Below are 18,707 nucleotides of genomic sequence, written 5' to 3'. Positions count from 1 at the left end.
AAAAAAAAAAAGAAAGAAATGAAAACCCCCCCCCCAAAAAAAAAAGAGTAACTACCTAAATAAACCTATAACACTATATATAAAATAATATATGTGTGTGTTGTGTTTATATATATACATATATATAGTTATATGTGTGTATATATATATAATTTGAAATGAAAAACTTCCAATCGGACTGACAATGATCCTTGCAAGAGCCAAAGACCATCTAATAAAAACCCTATCCCTAGCAGGGTGTAGTGGTGCATGACTTTAATCTCAGCACTCGGGAGGCAGAGGCAGGTGGATTTCTGAGTTCAAGGCCAGCCTGGTCTACAAAGTGAGTTCCAGGACAGCCAGAGTTATACAGAGAAACCCTGTTTCGAAAAAACAAAAACCAAAAAAAAACAAAAACAAAAACAAACAAAAAACCCTTTCCCTGGACATGAGAAGCCCTCTTCAAGAGGTGGAAGGCAAATCCCTAGTGCTGAAGACACTTTGTTCTTCAGACATAGAGCCCAGATCCCCCCAGAGCTGGAACTTGAAAGCCTCCTCCCCAAGGGAGATCTACAAATGTATCTACATTTGTGGTACAAGAAACATTCATGCAACTTTCCAAAGGAGGAAAGTATAATGTCTATTAATCACAATAATAATAAGTATGGTATTAACCTTAAGGATACAATAGTGACATGCGTACATTGATGATACCAACAGACTCTAATTGGGCTTAAGGCTCATTTAACAAAAGAGAAATCATGCCAGGTATTGGAAACATAGCCAACTATAATGGGTAGTGAAGTCACTGATATTGGAAGAAAACTCACATGTGACACTTTACACTCACAGTGTAATCCCTAGCTACATTCTAAATATTTGTCCTCCTACCCACAGAAAAGTGTCATTCTCACCTCTCATCAAGGACCCCTCTCTTTGCAACAGGTGGAGATCATTACAGAAAACCACAACCAATCAAAATGCAGAGTTGTAGAGCTCAGTACCAACTGATACATCCATAACACAACCTCCACACCTAAAACTCATGGATCACTGCAAAAGAGGGGGTTAGAGAGATTTTAAGAGACAGCAGAATAGGAAGTTTGCTGCAAGACTGTGTATTATAAGAAACTCAGAAGCAAGATATTGGCTTCCTAAACATGACCTGAACAAGGATGACACCAATAGAAATGCTTATATGAAAGGGACAAGGCTCTGGAGGTATCAACCTTAGACTAAGAAATACAAGTAACGAAGTAATGCTGAAAGTGGGAAAGTTGTTCACCCCCATGAACATGCCAATTGGTTATCCAGTACCAAATGGTCACATCTGAAAGCATATACATATAAACAACATATAGATGGACTGAGTAGGCTATATTTATATATTTAGGATTATACACATATATATGTGACAACAATTTTAAAAATGTTGCGATGAATTTGAGAGAGAGCATGGGTTTCACATAAGAAAGGTTAGAGGCTAGAAGGTGGAATGATGTAATTATAATTTCAAAAAGCATATATATACATATGTGTGTGTGTGTGTGTGTTATTGTCTTAGTCAGGGTTTCTATTCCTGGAAAAAACATCATGACCAAGAAACAAGTTGGGAAGGAAAGGGTTTATTCAGCTTACACTTCCATGGTGCGGTTCACCACCAAGGAAGTCAGGACTGGAACTTAAGCAGGTCAAGAAGCAGGAGCTGATGCAGAGGTCATGGAGGGATGTTTCTTACTGGCTTGATCAGCTTGCTTTCTCATAGAACCCAAGACTACCAGGCCAGAGATGGTTCCACCCACAAGGGGCCTTTCCCCCTTAATCACTAATTGAGAAAATTCCTTACAGATGATTCTCATGGAGGCACTTCCTCAACTGAAGCTCCTTTCTCTGTGATAACTCCAGCCTGTGTCAAGTTGACACACAAAACCAGCCTGTGTGTGTGTGTGTGTGTGTGGTAAAAATCTATCACTACTGATGCCATACAAATAACAGGATTATAAGAAACTTAATAATGTCAACAAATTGGTTAGCATAAAACATGGATAAATTTCTAGAAATTCTCAACATGACAACACAGAACAATGTAAACAATAAAAAAGTCTATACAAATTTATGACTGGTAAAAGACACATGCTCCACTATGTTCATAGCAGCCCTATTTATAATAACCAGAAGCTGGAAAGAACCCAGATGCCCCTCAACAGAGGAATGGATACAAAAAATATGTGGTACATTTACACAATGGAGTACTACTCAGCTATTAAAAAGAATGAATTTATGAAATTCCTAGGCAAATGGTTGGACCTGGAGGGCATCATCCTGAGTGAGGTAACCCAATTACAAAAGAACTCAAATGATATGTACTCACTGATAATGGATATTAGCCCAGAAACTTAGAATACCCAAGATATAAGACACAATTTGCTAAACACATGAAACTCAAGAAGAACGAAGACCAAAGTGTGGACACTTTGCCCCTTCTTAGAATTGGGAACAAGAGAGAAAGAGAGAGAGAGAGACTGGAGTAGTAGTCCAAAGCCATCCAACAGAGATAGAGGCTTAAATAAAGACAACAGGTTAATATTGCTACTGAGCACAGATGCAGCAATTCTCAACGAAAACTAGTAAGCCAAGCTGACCTTCATATTACAATGGTTATAACATGATGAGGTGAGATTTGTCCCTACAGTAAGTGAATATGTGAAAATAATTAATATGATATGCCACATCAAGAAAAATAGGATAAAAGCTACACAAGCATCTCAATATTGCTGAAAACTCACTTGCCAAAATTCAATGCTTTCCTTAAAAAAAGCATTCAACAAAGTAGATCCAGAAAGCAAATACATCAACAAAATAAAAGCCACATATGAAGAGCTCATAGCTAAGATCATATTCCATGATGAAAACTGAAAGGTTTTCATTTAAAATAAAGTCAAAATAAGAGTGCTCATTATTATCACGTCTACTTACTATAACAATAAAATGTTATCCAAAGACATCAGGCAAGAAAAAGAATTAATGACATGTAAATTAGAAAGGGGAAAGTAAGATTCTATCTGTTCACAGGTGAAGTGATCTTATATGTATACATTCTGAAAAACTTCATGAGAGTCTAAAAACTAACAAATGAGTTTAGCAAAATAGCAGGGTACTTAGTAAACATGCAAAAACCGTGTTTTTATACACCGGAAATAAACAAATCAAGATGAAAGTCAATATAATTGCTGTTCAATAACTTCAAATTTTTAGAATATGTAAAAACAGCAACAAAAGTGAGGAAAGATTTGTACACTGAAAACAAGAAAGCACAGATGAGATAAATTAATGAAGAAATAGATTAAAAGACATACTGTACTAATAGACTGAAAAACTTAATAATGTTAAAATGTCCACATTACCCAAAGCAATATAAAGATTTGGTGAAATTTTCATTTGAAAATTGACATTTTCTACAAAAAAAGAAAGAAAGCAGAATTCTAAAATTTGAATAGCTCATCTACCAATACCCAATTGCAGAAACAATACTGAAAAAAAGTATAACAAAACTAGAGACCTCACACTCTCTGCTCTCAGATTATATCACAAATAGAAAGAACTAAAATAATATGAAACTGACATATAAAGGCAGACTTACACAGTAATTTGGAAAGGAATAGTGAACCTAGGAATAAAAGGATACCCATATAGTCAAATTTTCTCTCATAACAATGCCAAAGCTGCATATTAGAGACAGTATCTTCAACAGATGGTTTTGAAAAACATGTATATATATGCAAAAAACTGTATACTCATCTCTCACCATACATAAAACTAAACTCTAAATCTATTTGTAAAAGATTTTATTTAATTATATATATATACACATATATATATATATATATATATATATATATATATATATATATATATATANTATATATATATGATGAGTACACTGTAGCTGTCTTCAGACACACCAGAAAGAGGGCATCAGATCCCATTACAGATGGTTGTGAGCCACCATGTGGTTGTTAGGAATTGAACTCAGGACCTCTGGAAGAGCACTCAGTGCTCTTAACCACTGAGGCATCTCTCCAGCCCAACTCTAAATCTATTAACATAGATTAAATGGATTAAAGACCCAACTTTGAGACCTGATACTGTAAAATCTCCTATAAATGAAATACAGGAGCAAAGCTTTACAACATTTGTCTTGGCAATAATGTTTTGGCTGTGACACCAAAAGCCCAAGAAAGAAAAGTAAAAAGTAAACAAATGGAACTCTATTTAACTAAAAAGCTTCTATGTTGCAAATCTATCAACAAGTCTGGTGTGCTGCACACCTTTAATCTCAGCACTTGGGAAACAGAGGCAAGTGGATCTCTTTTAACTTCTAGGCCGGCCTGTTCTAAAGAATGAGTTTCAGGACAGCCGGGGCTATATACAGACGCTGTTTTCCAGCAGGGAGGGGGAAGGCACAAATCGAGCAACATAGTTAAGAGGCAACATACAGCCGTACGGGCGGTGGTGGTGCACTCTTTCAATCCCAGCACTTTAGAGGCAGAGGCAGGAGGATTTCTGAGTTCGAGGCCAGCTTGGTCTACAAAGTGAGTTCCAGGACAGCTAGGGCTATACAGAGAAACTCTGTCTCAAAAAAAAAAAAAAGAAAAAGAAAAAAAGAGGCAACATACAGACTAGGAGAAAAATGTAAAACTTATATTTCAGATAAGAGAATAGTATGCAAAATAAAAACTCTTTCAAATGAATAAAAAAACAAGTCCACTATAGTACAGACAAATGACTTAAGACAATTCCAAGAACAAATGGCTAATGGATATATCTACTAGTCACCAGAGAAATTCAAGTATTATCATTTCATGCTTTTAATATGATCATTGTTTTTTTTTTTTTAAAGACAAAACAACAAACAGAAAGTAACTATTGTTCCTATCTCTTACAATGTGGAAAATATACTTAATAAGAGTGTATTATATTTATGGTGGGTTTTTGTGGCCTCCCTTCCCCCAGCCTGGAACCTGCTTGCTCAAGGGTGGAGCTACCTGCTCATTCGTTCTGCCACGCCTACTGCTGGACCCTGCCTTTGCTGCTTGGAAGAGGCACACACGTGTTCGTCCTGCTACTGGACCCTGAGTTACTTGGCGGGAAATTGGGTTCCCTCCCCTTTCCTTTATAACTGAGTGTCTGAAAATAGTAAAATTGAGCTTTGATCAGAATGTTGTCTTAGCTCCATTCATTCTTCCGCCTTGTCTAGATTCCTCTCTTTTCAGCTCGAACTGCCATTCTCAGTTGAACCGTTCNTGTTGTGGACTGCGGGCAGGCCGCAACAGGTTTTTTTGCTAATAACTACATTTATAGCTGTTCTTTCACAGGGGATATGAGTAAATAATTGATATGATGGGCATGCTAATTTATTTTACCATAGTAACTACCAACTTTTATATACCTCATGACATATTTTCTACACTTGATTCAAATTAAGACTTTTCAGATTGGAGTACAAAATAATAGATTTCATTATCCACCCAATATTAATAATTAGGCCTGTAGTCACTATTGCATGAACTATAAAATAATGTATATACCACAAAAAGATATTTTATTTCCTTATTAAGTTAAAAATAGACCTACTATAAGGTTCAGCGATCCTATGAGGTTAAAAAAGAATAAAACAGAGCTAAATATATGCTATGTACAAGACATTTGCTTTATAAAAAGAAACATGGCTATACAGAAAGTAAATGGATAGAAAAGTTACGCCATTGAAATAGCAAGGGTTTTGAGACAGGGTCTTGCTAAATAGGCTGGGATAGCTGGGAATTCTCTTGTCTCTCAAGTGCTGAGATTTCAAGCACATGCTCTCTCAATAGGCTAAAATGTCGGTTGTTTTTTTTTTTTTTTAAGCACAGTATATAGATATAAAGATAGAGATATCAGATAAAATAAATATCAGAGAAAAGTAAATTACCAAAGTGAAATAACATTACAAAATATCCATAATGTAAAAAATATATAATTACTGAGAAAGAATAAGATTAGAAGTTAGAGGTCTAAGAATGGCATAGAGGAGGAAGATGGGGCTTATAAATGACTGAAATAAGAGCTCTGTGGTGATGGTAAAATCAAATATCTCTGTGTGCTGCTGGAATATAGGAAACTACACATGTGGAAAATGCATATTTTTCCAAACAGTTGCTTATAAAATTAGAAATTTAGATAAGATCAGCATCTTAGTTGATGATATCGCATGTTTGTACAAGATAACACAGAAAAAGGCTATTTTAAGTTTAAACAAAACTTCTTTACATTTTTTTTAATTTTCTGAAATTAAATATGTAGTTGCATTGTTTCTTCCTTCCCTTTCCTCCCTCCAACTTTTCCCACACATCACTCATGGCCTAAGGTTCAGGGATTATAGCAAAAGAGAAGGTGGAAAATTTATAAGAACCAAAGGAACAGAGAACAGGAAGTTGGCTGTGAAGTATCATCTAGAAATATCAGAGAAGCTACACTCAAGCATTTATCATCAATAAGGCTGCTTCTTCATATTTTTCAAGTTCCTGTGATTTTTCATTAAAAACACAGCAATACAATATTCATTGTTCATAAATTTTATGCACATGTGATCAAACTTAGGGGGTCACGACCTATGTGCCAACTCAATCAGACCACTCATCCTCAATAAACTGAAAAAAAAAAAGAAAAAGAAAAAGAAAAGAAAAGAATAGTGGAAAGCAGATGAAGGAGATTTATTCAATATGGCCACAATGGGAAGAGGGATGAAGAGATCAAAGAAGATCTCCAAGTCAGTCTTCAGGGTCCTGACATGGAATTAAAGTTTATTTAGGGGGCCAAGGATATAAACATTTAAACAGTTCTGGTCTACCCACTGTTGACCCATCATTATCTGGGATTCAGTTTCATCCTGTTCTGCCCAGTTTTTAGAACTCTATGAAATCTCTTTCCAGTAGACAAATTTCCCCTTTGTCCGAAGTGTTTTTCTTCTCTCAGCATGATATTCCTTAGGAAATTCCCATTTCGTTGGGGTCCATTGTATCGAGTCTGATAGATTGAGAGAGACAAGTGTCTTTTGTGTATAATCTTTTTAATTTTTGAAATGATAATATAAAGACATAATTTTCCCCTTCCCTTTCTTCTCTCTAACCCCTCCCATGCAACTCCTTTGCTCTCCCTCAAACTCATGGCCTCTTTTTTTTTGTTATTACCTATATGCATATTCATAAATATAACCTGGTCAGTCCATAAACTGTTACTTGTATGTACATTATCTCAAACATGTTTCTTTAAAGATTACTTTTCGGGCTGGTGAGATGGCTCAGTGGGTAAGAGTACCCGACTGCTCTTCTGAAGGTCCAGAGTTCAAATCCCAGCAACCACATGGTGGCTCACAACCATCCGCAACGAGATCTGGNGCCCTCTTCTGGANTGTCTGANGACAGCTACAGTGTACTTACATATAATAATAAATAGATAACTCTTAAAAAAAAAAAAAAAGATTACTTTTCTTCCTAGTTTAAGTTCCATATATGCCTAGGACACACTTCCTTTTCTTTGTTTCTTTGAGAATTTTTCATATTATTAATAAAAAATACATACACACATACATATGTATCATTACTTTAAGTTGGTTTAAATACATCTTTATTAATTACCAGCAATAGAGCTTTTTTTCTTCTAGATGAGTTCTATTTCACCCAGGCTGATTTTAAACTTGTAGACCCAAGCAGTGTTTCCTCGATCAGGCTACCGAGTATCTGGGACTACAAACATACAACTACACTTGATTTTATAAAACACCTTAATTACAGGAGAGAGATAAACAAAATATTCACGACTTAAAGCTCCAACATTTTATATAAAGCATTCTGGCAATATCTTCATCATCTGCTTAAATTATTCCTTAATGAGAAATTTCATTATCAATTCCATATTCTTTAGTTAACTAATTCTCTAGGTATACTGAGATACTTATATTCAATTTTTAATAATTCCCTTCATTTTATTTTATGTATATGGGTGTTTATATTTTTCCTATGTACTACATGTGTGCCCAGTGTCAGAAGAGGGCATCAGACCCGTTGGAACTGGAGTTATATATGCTTGAGGGCTACCAGGTGGGTGCTGGGAATTGAACCTGGGTACTCTGGAAGGGTAACCGGCTCATTTAACCATCTCTCCAACCCCCATATTCAATTTAAAATTATCTTCCAAATATTTTTTTCTAATTCTCCACTCCCCTCTGCTCATGAAGACTACCAAGAACGAAATAGATTTTCTACTGTGCATTGGATTGTTAGCTCTGTAAAAAGTTTTCAGTCTCTTTCTTCCACAAGTAAACATACAGCAAAGTTTCATCAAACATGTCACAGGCATGACAAAGCTGAAGTGAAAAAGAAAGAATGACAATTAGTAAAAAACAAATGAGTCTGGCCATTTAGCTCAGTTGGTTAGAGCGTGGTGCTAATAATGCCAAGGTTGCGGGTTGGATCCCTCTACGGGTCACATATGCATGTTTTAGCCAGGCCATGGTGGTGCACACCTTTGATCCCAGCACTTTGGAGGCAGAGGCAGGCGGATTTCTGAGTTCAAGGCCAGCCTGGTCTACAAAGTGAGTTCCAGGACAGTCAGGGCTACACAAAGAAACCCTGTCTCGAAAAAACCTAAAAAACAAACAAACAAACAAAAAACCAAAAAGAACAAAACAAAACAAACAACAAAATGAGCTAAATTTCTATTCTAACAGAAATAAGCCCATGCTGTTGTGTTCCCTGCTATTAGCCATAAGATCTAAAACCTATAAATTAAAAGCCCTGAGTTACACAGTAAAAAAGAATAAAGTATTACTATAGAAGTCAGAAAAATAAAGAACTAGCTCTTATCCCCTCTTGGAAAAGTATCAATGATAAATGATAATTCACAACTACTATTATCATGTGTACCTGACTATTCTGTATTAACCTTAACTTGTCAAAATGAACTGGAGTAGAATCTGTTACCTTTGACAGAAGTATTTAATCCAAGAATATTAGAAATGTTGAGTTTTAGGTCTTATTGCATCATAATACAGGTAGAAGAAAATACTACTAGTATTTATATTTGTATTTGTATTTGTATTGTATTTGTATTTGTATTTGTAGCCTGGGCTAGTATGTAATTTATATAGGTCAAGCTTGCCTTGAATACCAAGGAATCTACTTGCCTCAACTTTCTGAATATAAAGATTACAAGTATACACCACCATACATGACTGATGATTCATTCAATTTGTTATTTTAGAACTGAAAGAGTCTCAGAGTTTTATTATTTTCAGATGTTTGAAAGTATCAGGAGTATATTAAGATTATGGGTTGCAATGAACATTTTATTTTCTCCTTCTGATGTATCAATGAAAATGTATGTATTTACATATGTGTAAGAGTTTACATTCCAGTTGTATTGCTACTGCACTTTCTATATCTGAAACAGTTTTCAACAATTATTGCCTTAAATTTTCTTTCACCACTGATTAACACTAACTTGAAAGTTCAAAACCTGAAATGCTTCAACATTCGAATAGTTTCATACCATGACAATAATGTTTGATCTTAGATATATGATAACATCAGATTTCTAATTTCCAGACTAGAGATAATCAACTCATACTTGTATGCAAGTATTCTAATTTCTGATAAACTCCCAAATCTGAAACACTTAGGCTCCAAACATTTCTAATAAGGGATCTCAAATTTTATTAAGTACTATTTGAATCCCTTTCACAGTACTAGGTATATAGTATCCTAATTAGTGATAGAGTACTTAGAAAATGTTTTAAAGTACATTGAACACAGGTGTCCCTACTTTAATTCCTATCACTTACTTGAATTCAATATCAAGTTTTTGATACCAGCAAGGAACTTCAAATTTTCCTAACCTCTAATATGGCTATGGCTATTTTTTTTTTGTACAGCATAATCCATAATTAACAAAGGACAGAGAATCTAGTAAAAAAATGTGTTACTGCTACATCTACCCAAATCTTAACAAATTCTTGATTTAATTTGAATTAAATTAAATTTAAATTTAATTTAATTTGAATGCAAATTAATGAAATTTTGTCTTGTAATTTGGAACACACTAATGTTATAATATATAATTCCCCAAATTACTGAAATTAAATTAACTGTAATTTGTTACATAAAGATTTGTTAAATAAATCAATAAACAAGATAGGAGAAAAGATGTTTAAATTACTTAAAGTTTTCTTTAAGTGTTTTAGAAATCTTCACATATTATCCACTTATGTATTAACTACAAATTAGTCTCATCTACTTATTAAGATAATATCCCTAAAGATTAATCTAGTTCTGATTAGTATAAGGAAGTCATAAGACATACTAGTTCACAAAAATTCAAATTTTCAACCATTTTAGACTTTTTCTTGCTCAAATTATTGCAAATTAAGAGAAACTGAAGTATAAAATCTAATACCTATTTTTTTATGCCTCAATTTTTTATGTTTCTATGGAATCACAGATATTTAGACTGGCAAAATAACACAATACTTTAAAATCATGTAAACTGAAATAAGATAATCTAATAATATTAGCCTTAAATGTCTATAAGAACAGACATTCAGCAGCAACCATTTAATATATTAGTATACAATACATGAAGCCAGGTGTGATAGTATATATTTGTTTCTGCCCTTTGAAAGTGTAGGCTGAAGGGCTCATCCTTATCTAATAGCTTGGGCTACACAAGACTTTTTGTCAAACAAAGTGAAACACAAAAGAAACACAAAATTCAAGTGTGTAATTATATATTGCCTGGCAAAATTCAAGTGTGTAATTATATATTGCCTGGCAAAATTCAAGTGTGTAATTATATATTGCCTGGCAAATTAAATATCTTTTTTAGTTTATTTTTATTTTATTATTTATTTATTTATTTATTTATTTATTTATTTATTTTGGTTTTCGAGACAGGGTTTCTCTGTATAGCCCTGGCTGTCCTGGAACTCACTCTGTAGACCAGGCTGGCCTCGAACTCAGAAACCCACCTGCCTCTGCCTCCCAAGTGCTGGGATTAAAGGTGTGCACCACCACTGCTCGGCTAAATATCTTATATTAGAGTTTATATGTGAACTAGTTTCCAGTTTGAGAAAGTGGTATAAAGTGGGGGTTAAAGTGAGGAGGGATATTGGAATATAGGGCAGAAGAAGGATAGGCAAAGAGATAAAGAACACTAAGGATGTCTGAAAAAGCCATGTGGAGACCAATATTTAAAAAAAAAAACTTCCCTGTGTGTAAAATATTTGTATTGTATATTACTGTATATTAACTCATACATATTTAATATATATTAAAGTAGTTTCAGGTAGATGTCAAGAAATATCATAAGATGGGAAAAAATTCTGAAGACAATATAAAAAAAACAGCAGACAGAATGAAAGAACAGAAAACAGTATCCTTTTTATTATAAAAATTTTTAAACTCTGAAGTGTAACTATATGAAGATATGAAGTTTTTAAATGAACTCTTGAATGGATGTGGATGAAAGAAGCCATACGTTATCACAGAAGTTTCAAACTTCTACTATTTTCTTTATTCAACAAAGAAAAGATTTTGTTTTAAAAATAAAAATGTAATTAGCCAGGTGATTGTAACATCCCTCCATGGCCTCTGCATCAGCTCCTGCTTCCTGACCTGCTTGAGTTCCAGTCCTGACTTCCTTTAGTGATGAACAGCACTGTAGAAGTGTAAACTGAATAAACCCTTTCCTCCCCAACTTGCTTCTTGGTCATGATGTTTTGTCCAGGAATAGAAACCCTCACTAAGACAAGGAGGCAGAGGCAGGTGAATTTCTGTGTTCAAGGGCAACCTGGTCTACAAGGAGAATTCTAAGGCAGCCAGGGCTGTTACACAGAGAAATCCTGCCTTGGAAAACAAATAAATAAATAACCAATGTAGGGATTCAGTCTCCTGAGTTAGACATAGTATTTTTTAATCATGCATAGCTTATAATGTTTCTACACACAACTTTCAGTTAAGTTACTTAATTATAAAAATAGTTTATCTTATATGCACACAGCTCTTCAGACTATTAGGAACCCATTCTAAATAACTAATATAGTCTATATTGTATATATTGTGTATATGTGTGTGCAATTTTAATAAAATTTGCTTAGCTCAGAAGTAAGAATGAATACAAATATTTACAGTAATTAAGCAAGTTTAATTATTAGTTCAATAATTCAGGGTTATAAAAGGATTATAAAAGGATATAGAGACACTAAAAGTTCCTACATAGTATTTTTTAACGAAGATTACTATTAAAATGGCTATTTTTTTCATTATCAATCTGTGACATTCAGTTTTAGATTTCAAATGATATTTCTGGCATTTTACAAAGTTATAAAATTCTATCACAGAATAAAACTGACAAAATTAACTTCAGTGATGCACTTGTAACTAGGAAATGAATATGAATCATTATGTTTTGGATGACAACAGTTGAAAGATCACTGATCAGTCATAATATAAGACAGAGGATTAAGACGGTGAGAACTCTGTGTAACAGTTCCTTATAACTTTCAATTTACAATTTATACGTGAAAGCACTTGTTTGATTAGTTGCTAACATACCTGAAGAATGAATTCCAGTCTTTGCCCTTTTTTTTTTACTCATACTGAAATGGCTTTTATCATCTTTTGCTTAGTTTAGAAGTTTATGTTCTAGGACAATTTGATCCAAATAGAATTTTTGGATAAAAGTCATGATTTCAATAAGCTCCTATCACAAAACTTTAGAGATATGCTCAAGTAGAAAATGTCCAGTCCTGACATAATGAAGATCATACTTTAGAATAGGATCATTTTAAATCTGCATATAAAAGGAACCATCAAATCATCATCAGAACTTGTGAGTATCCTTTCACTCACTCAAGTGGCCTGCAGTCACTAGTGACTTTGCTTTGAATAGATCCCCTGCTCCTTTGCAATCAGTGTATTTCAAGTCTTTGAACAAGAAACCAAGAAACTGGAAACACTCCACCCAAACCCCAACCATCAATAACACTGAAATGATCATTTGTGAAACAGCAATTATATGCTGAGCCTAGAAACAATGAATTATTGTTTGTCAGTAACATATTTATCAAATAAGACTTCTGTGGGCAGCAAAAGATAACAGATGAAAAGTACAGAGGCCTCACAAATTTGAAGTTTGTATATTTTGCCTCTTGGAGTAAATGTGCACATTTTTTGTAATTCTAAAATGTGAGTTTATGTTGGGGGACATACAACTTTTTTAAAATATGATACAGATGATACTCAACTTGTGATGTGGTTACATCTCAGTAACTCAATCAAAAGTTAAAAACTCATGAATAACAACTGAACTGAATGCATATAACCTACTAAAACATTACAATGTAGCAACATAGTACAATGGAGAGTACTGGTTTTTTTTTTTTCTCATGATCACATAGATGACTGACAGCTACAGATTATTGCAACTGTCCAGCATTGCTAGAGAATGTAGAACTGTATATTATGAAGCCAGTCACATTAAAGTAACACTGGCAACTTTGAAAATGTCTTTAAAACTGACAGTTGCCCTTAGGGACTTTGAAATTACACTACCTTGCTCTTCAGGTTGAAGAATGGGTCAGGGTCGGTGCATACTAGTGCACAACACATAGCAGCTGTAGAAGAGGATGCAGAGTCAGAAGATGAAGATGAAGAGTAAGGAAAATTCTTAAGTACAACTGGAATGTGACCTAGGCCCCTGGCAGTGGTAGGAAGATTCCACAGGGGGGAAAAAGAAAGTTGTTGATAAATGAAAGAACAATGATGAGAAGGGGTGTCTTAGAATTTCTAGTACTGTGACAAAATACAATGACCAAAAACAAGTTTTGAAGGAAGGTTATCTTTCATCTAATAGCTTGTAGTCTATCATGAAGCAAAGTTGGGAAAGGTACATAGGCCGAACTTGGAGTCAGGAAGTGATGCAGAGAGGTCATGAAGGAATGCTGCGTACTGGCTTGCTTCCCATTCTTGCTCAGCCTGCTTTCTTATAGCACTTAGAACTACCAGTATAGGGATGGTACCACCTACAATGGGCTGGGCCCTTCCATATCAATCTTCAATCAGGAAAATATACCACAGACCTCTCCACAAGCTCATCTGGTGGGGACATTTTTTCAATTGAGGTTCCCTTTTTAAAAATTACTCTAGATTGTGCCAAGTTGACAAAACCTAACTACTACTACAAAGAGGCAAAGTTCCAGAGAAGAAATCTCTACAAGATTCTCCAACTAGCCTGTCATTGGAGACGCAAGCCTTTAAGCCCAGCATCTGAGAGGCAGAGGCATGAGGATCTAAGTTCCAGGCCAACATGGTCTACAGAGTGAGTTCCAGGACAGTCAGGGTTGCACAGACTCTGTCTCGAAACACCTCCCCCAAAAGATACAACAACTAAAAATGCAGAAAATTAAAACCAGCATGGAAAAAGACTTAAAACTATCAACACCATGATAAGAAGAAGGAGGTGGGAATCAGAGGGGGGGAGGGGGAGGAGGGGGAGGAGAAAATTCTTCCTAAACTATCAAAGGGACTTAGTTCTACAATAAACATTAAAGCAAGATTGCAAGCATGTATAGGAAAAGGTGGTTCTCTTTCCAAAGTAGAAACCAAGTTAACCAATTTTGTGAGGAATTGCTTCCAGATGACTGACCAGGAAGATAAACAAGGTCTGCCATTGGAGAAGGTCTCCTTAAGAAAATGGTTTAAAAAGCTTGAAATAATCCATTTTACTTCGTTTCTATAGCAGTTGCTATCTGGCCTATCTGTTTTATAATACAAAATGACAACTTTCCCTACCACATTTGATAAATGATGTTCAGGTTCCATCACGAAGTATGTGTTATCTAAAATGGCTGTTTAATATTTAAAGATGGAACTTTACCCTTGGTTTCAAGTATGTGTGGTCTATTAGGATAGGATGTAGTAATGGTGGTGGTCTGACAAATAAAAGACAGAAAATAAAATAAATAGTATTTTAATAAAGAAAATACAGTTTTTGCTGAATTCATATTGCATTTTTACAAATGCAATAAAATTTGCAAAAGAAATTAAGAGTAAATCAGTGATATCTTCTAATTGCTATGTGGTTTGTTATTTTTCTGCATGAAAATATTAATTTACAATAGCTGACCAAAACCTAGAGACTGTTAACATGTTAACCAATTTTTAATGTAGCAAAAAAATTAGAAATGCACTAAAATAAGTTTTACAAAGATTTCTGATTGAAGTTTAAACATATGTTACTTGCTAAATATTAACATACACATTAATATATTAGAACTTTGACCAGTATTAATTTCAAGACTATAATGCAGCCCTTCCCTTAATTGTACACAGTAGTATATGATAAACCAAGTTATATAACTAATCAATCAAAATTCATGTTGCTCATAGAATGTATCTGGAAATAACCTTTGGGGAATATTAATAATGCAAGGTCATGTTTATTGTACCAGTTTTATATAAAACACTTTGACTATAGCTGTGACTTACTATTCAGTGAAAAATGTACATTGATAAAGTATGGGAACTTAATTATTTGTATCTTTTTAGAAAACATTCTTATGTGTCCCAAAATAGGATGATTATTTTAAAACTAACTTGCATAACATGTATATTATAAGGTTATTAGTATTTAATTTGTTATTAAATTAAAATATAGCATAGAAAAGTTTGCTCATGTCAAGAAAGTTAAATGCTATAAATAATCCTTTTTCCTTTAGTTAATCTAATAAATTTATAATAAATGTTTCCTCCTTCCAACAAAGCCTACAATTTGAAGCAAAAGTGTCACTTTTCTATGAAGCTTTCTCAGGAAATCCCTAGACTTCAGTAATTTTCCTGTACTCTTATTTTTTTTTTCGTAGCTCTTATTCTGTACTTTTCTGTGTTTTGATTAATATAGCCTATCTGTATGCTTCTCTCCCAATTGAAGTCCTCAGAACTGTTTCAGTTGGCTTTTTAAATTATTTTCTATTACTGGTTACCAGCAATCAGATCCAGTGTCTCATGCTTCTAGAGCAATGCTAGATATTCTGCTTCAAGCAATACCAACAGACCCTGGAACCTGTTTCTAATCTACTCTTCTCCTTGCCTACCACAGTGATGCTCACTGAGTAAAATCTAAAAAAATGAAAGCTTATTAAAAATCTCTGAAAATAAAATAAATAAAAATCAGCAAAAACAAACTTTATTCCAGAATTTAATGATCAAGTCCTTAACAACACTTGCAAAACAAAATATCATTTTCCCATATGTTTATGACAGTCTGTGGGAATGCTGGGCTATGTGGTACTTACTTGGACATATTCATTATTGTCAAATTCTTTTCCTTTAGATTTAATAGTATTTCAAATAATTAGGAGTAAAATTCATCAAGACCTTTTCCAAACAGAAACCACCTCTAAGTTTGAAATCTAGGCTCCTGAAGCATGACTGACTGCCAATGCATAGCAGATAATTCACATTGAGGTAGAAAACTATTTTTTCCCCTAGTATTATACTTTAAACACAGGAACCTCTCAAACACAAAAGCAATCCATATAAGACATTTTCCCTAAAACTATCAGGAAACTGGAAGTGTTAACAGATTCACTAGCCAAAGTTACCTAATCACACACAGCATCTATATACTTTTTAAAGTTCTTTAGCTTAAAAGAGGTAACCGAAAACTAAATTTAGCTTTTCCACCAATGTGCTTCTTTTTCTCCACTTCTTTTTAGATAAGAGACCTGAAATGGCTTAAAACTGTCAGGATGGAAGAGAGTGAAATAAAAGAACCCATCTTTTATTGTCAGCCCACAGGAGTGCCTTGCAATTAAAATTATACATCAATTCAAATTGAGTTCACGTTTGAAAAGGGTCAACTGGGAACTGTAAATTTTCACATCTACTTTTAAAGAAACAGTCTCACACCTCAAAATAATTGTCAAAAACACCTTGCAACTTTAGAACCTTACCTAATCATGGTATCCAAAGTCTCACTTTAGGTGTCTTGGGCCAAATGTTTTTGAGAGAAGTTGACTATTTTCAACTATACCCTACCCTATATTCTACTTTAAGAACAAATAAGTCACAACTATCCTTATTTTTATTAAGAGCATCTAAGTTTCACCAACACATTTTTAAATGAAGACGTGAGTCATTTTTGATGAAGAATACTTTGTAAAATGTTTCCCCTATTGTCAATATTTTACTTTGTCCACTTCTCAAGTTTGGTGGTACTTTGGTTGTCAAATAGGGCATGTCACTAGTTTTGTCTTATTATCACTATTATTTAACATAACTAATATCTGCCTAGCTTTACATGCTAAGAATCAGGGGCTAGGCATATGGCTTGCCTACTGCACATGAGTATAAACAATACTGCAAAGTAAGGTACCACTCAAGCTATCTGGTCAATTCTTTCGTCATGAAGCATCAGCAATGCGGAGGATGGGCTCTTGACAAGCCTGAGGTCAGGTCAGGCTGTCTCCTGAGATCAAGAGTCAGAGCCACAGTTAGAAGAAGGAGTAAAATGTGAACAGGGCACTAGAAGAATCTGTTTCCAGACCAGAGACTAAGAAGGTGCACGACTGTACTTAGAATCATCAGCATCTAAGAAGCAACCCCAGGCCTTAATCACTGGCACTATGTTTCTGGAAGCCAGGATTGAGATCACAAAGTGACGGCTTTTCAAAGGAAAACTAACTGGAAGAAATTACCCGCGAGCAGATGCAGGAAGGGTGTCAGAAGCTTCTGAATGAGAGTGCAGAGCTTCATTGGCCTGCTGGGGCCCCAGAGACCCTAAGACCAGAAAACAGCTTGAGCACCAGGAGACTGCGGTGCCACTACTTACCCCTACTCTCCTAAGGTCTTGTTGTCGCCTCGCACCATGCAGCCCCTGCGGAGGGGAAAACTTTCCCCCTCCCCCGCCGCTGAGGGTGGGATCCGCGGACGAGAGGAGGCGGCGTCGCAGCTGTTCAAGCAGGGCCAGAAAAGCGCCGGGTGCAAGAGAACCAGCCTGGCGCTTGTGCCCCTGGCGGCCACCAACTTCACCACCATCGACTTGGAGGGCCAGGAGGAAGCAAAGGCGGCAGGCCTTCGCCCAGCAGACCGAACTCTCCCGGAATACTAGGCCTGCGCTTCTGGCAGGACCGTCTGCCCCGCTCCTCTCAGCAACAGGACCCCCCAGGCTTAATTCCAATTGCTTTGGCCCCGCGACCACAGAACAGTGGCTGCTCCCTCTTGGGGCCGCGGTCGCAGCTGCATCCTCGTGCTCCTCTTCCTCTGGCGCTGCTGCCTACACACACAGCCCCGGCGCAGTTACCACCGCGGCGCCTGGATCGCCGTTTCTTAGCAACCGCGCGCATGCGCCCCACCCCCGCCAGGGACCACTGGAGCCGCGGTCTGATCTCGGACGAGTTTGGTTTGCGACCTAGAAAAAGTAACAAAATCCCATTTCCTAGGCAGGCCCTAACGTCAGGGTAAAAGAATCGTGAGGAGAGGTCCAAGATGTTCTGAAATGGAGAGGCCTAGAGACTTAGGATGAGATCCTTGGATAGGCATGTGAACTATGGATGGTTTTCCTGCAGGCTTTTCTTGTACTTTACCAGAGTGATCTTTATAAAACTCCCAACTCTCACTTGCCTGTGGTCAGGA

General features: G+C 35.6%; 1 protein-coding gene across 1 annotated transcript in view; it reads right to left on the bottom strand.

The window, feature by feature from the left end:
• The window catches only part of Zc3h12b (zinc finger CCCH-type containing 12B), a 182,901-nt gene extending 164,528 nt beyond the window's left edge, over positions 1-18,373 (bottom strand). The window contains exon 1 of the mRNA XM_021153442.2: positions 17,905-18,373. The gene's annotated coding sequence lies outside the window, so the exon portion shown is untranslated. The remainder of the gene's footprint in view (positions 1-17,904) is intronic.
• Positions 18,374-18,707: the final 334 nt, after the last annotated feature.

The sequence above is a fragment of the Mus caroli genome, chromosome X (genome assembly GCF_900094665.2).
Source record: "Mus caroli chromosome X, CAROLI_EIJ_v1.1, whole genome shotgun sequence".
NCBI lineage: Eukaryota > Metazoa > Chordata > Mammalia > Rodentia > Muridae > Mus > Mus caroli.
The sequence above is the reverse complement of the archived record's forward strand: the minus strand, read 5'-3'. Positions and strand labels throughout refer to the sequence as shown.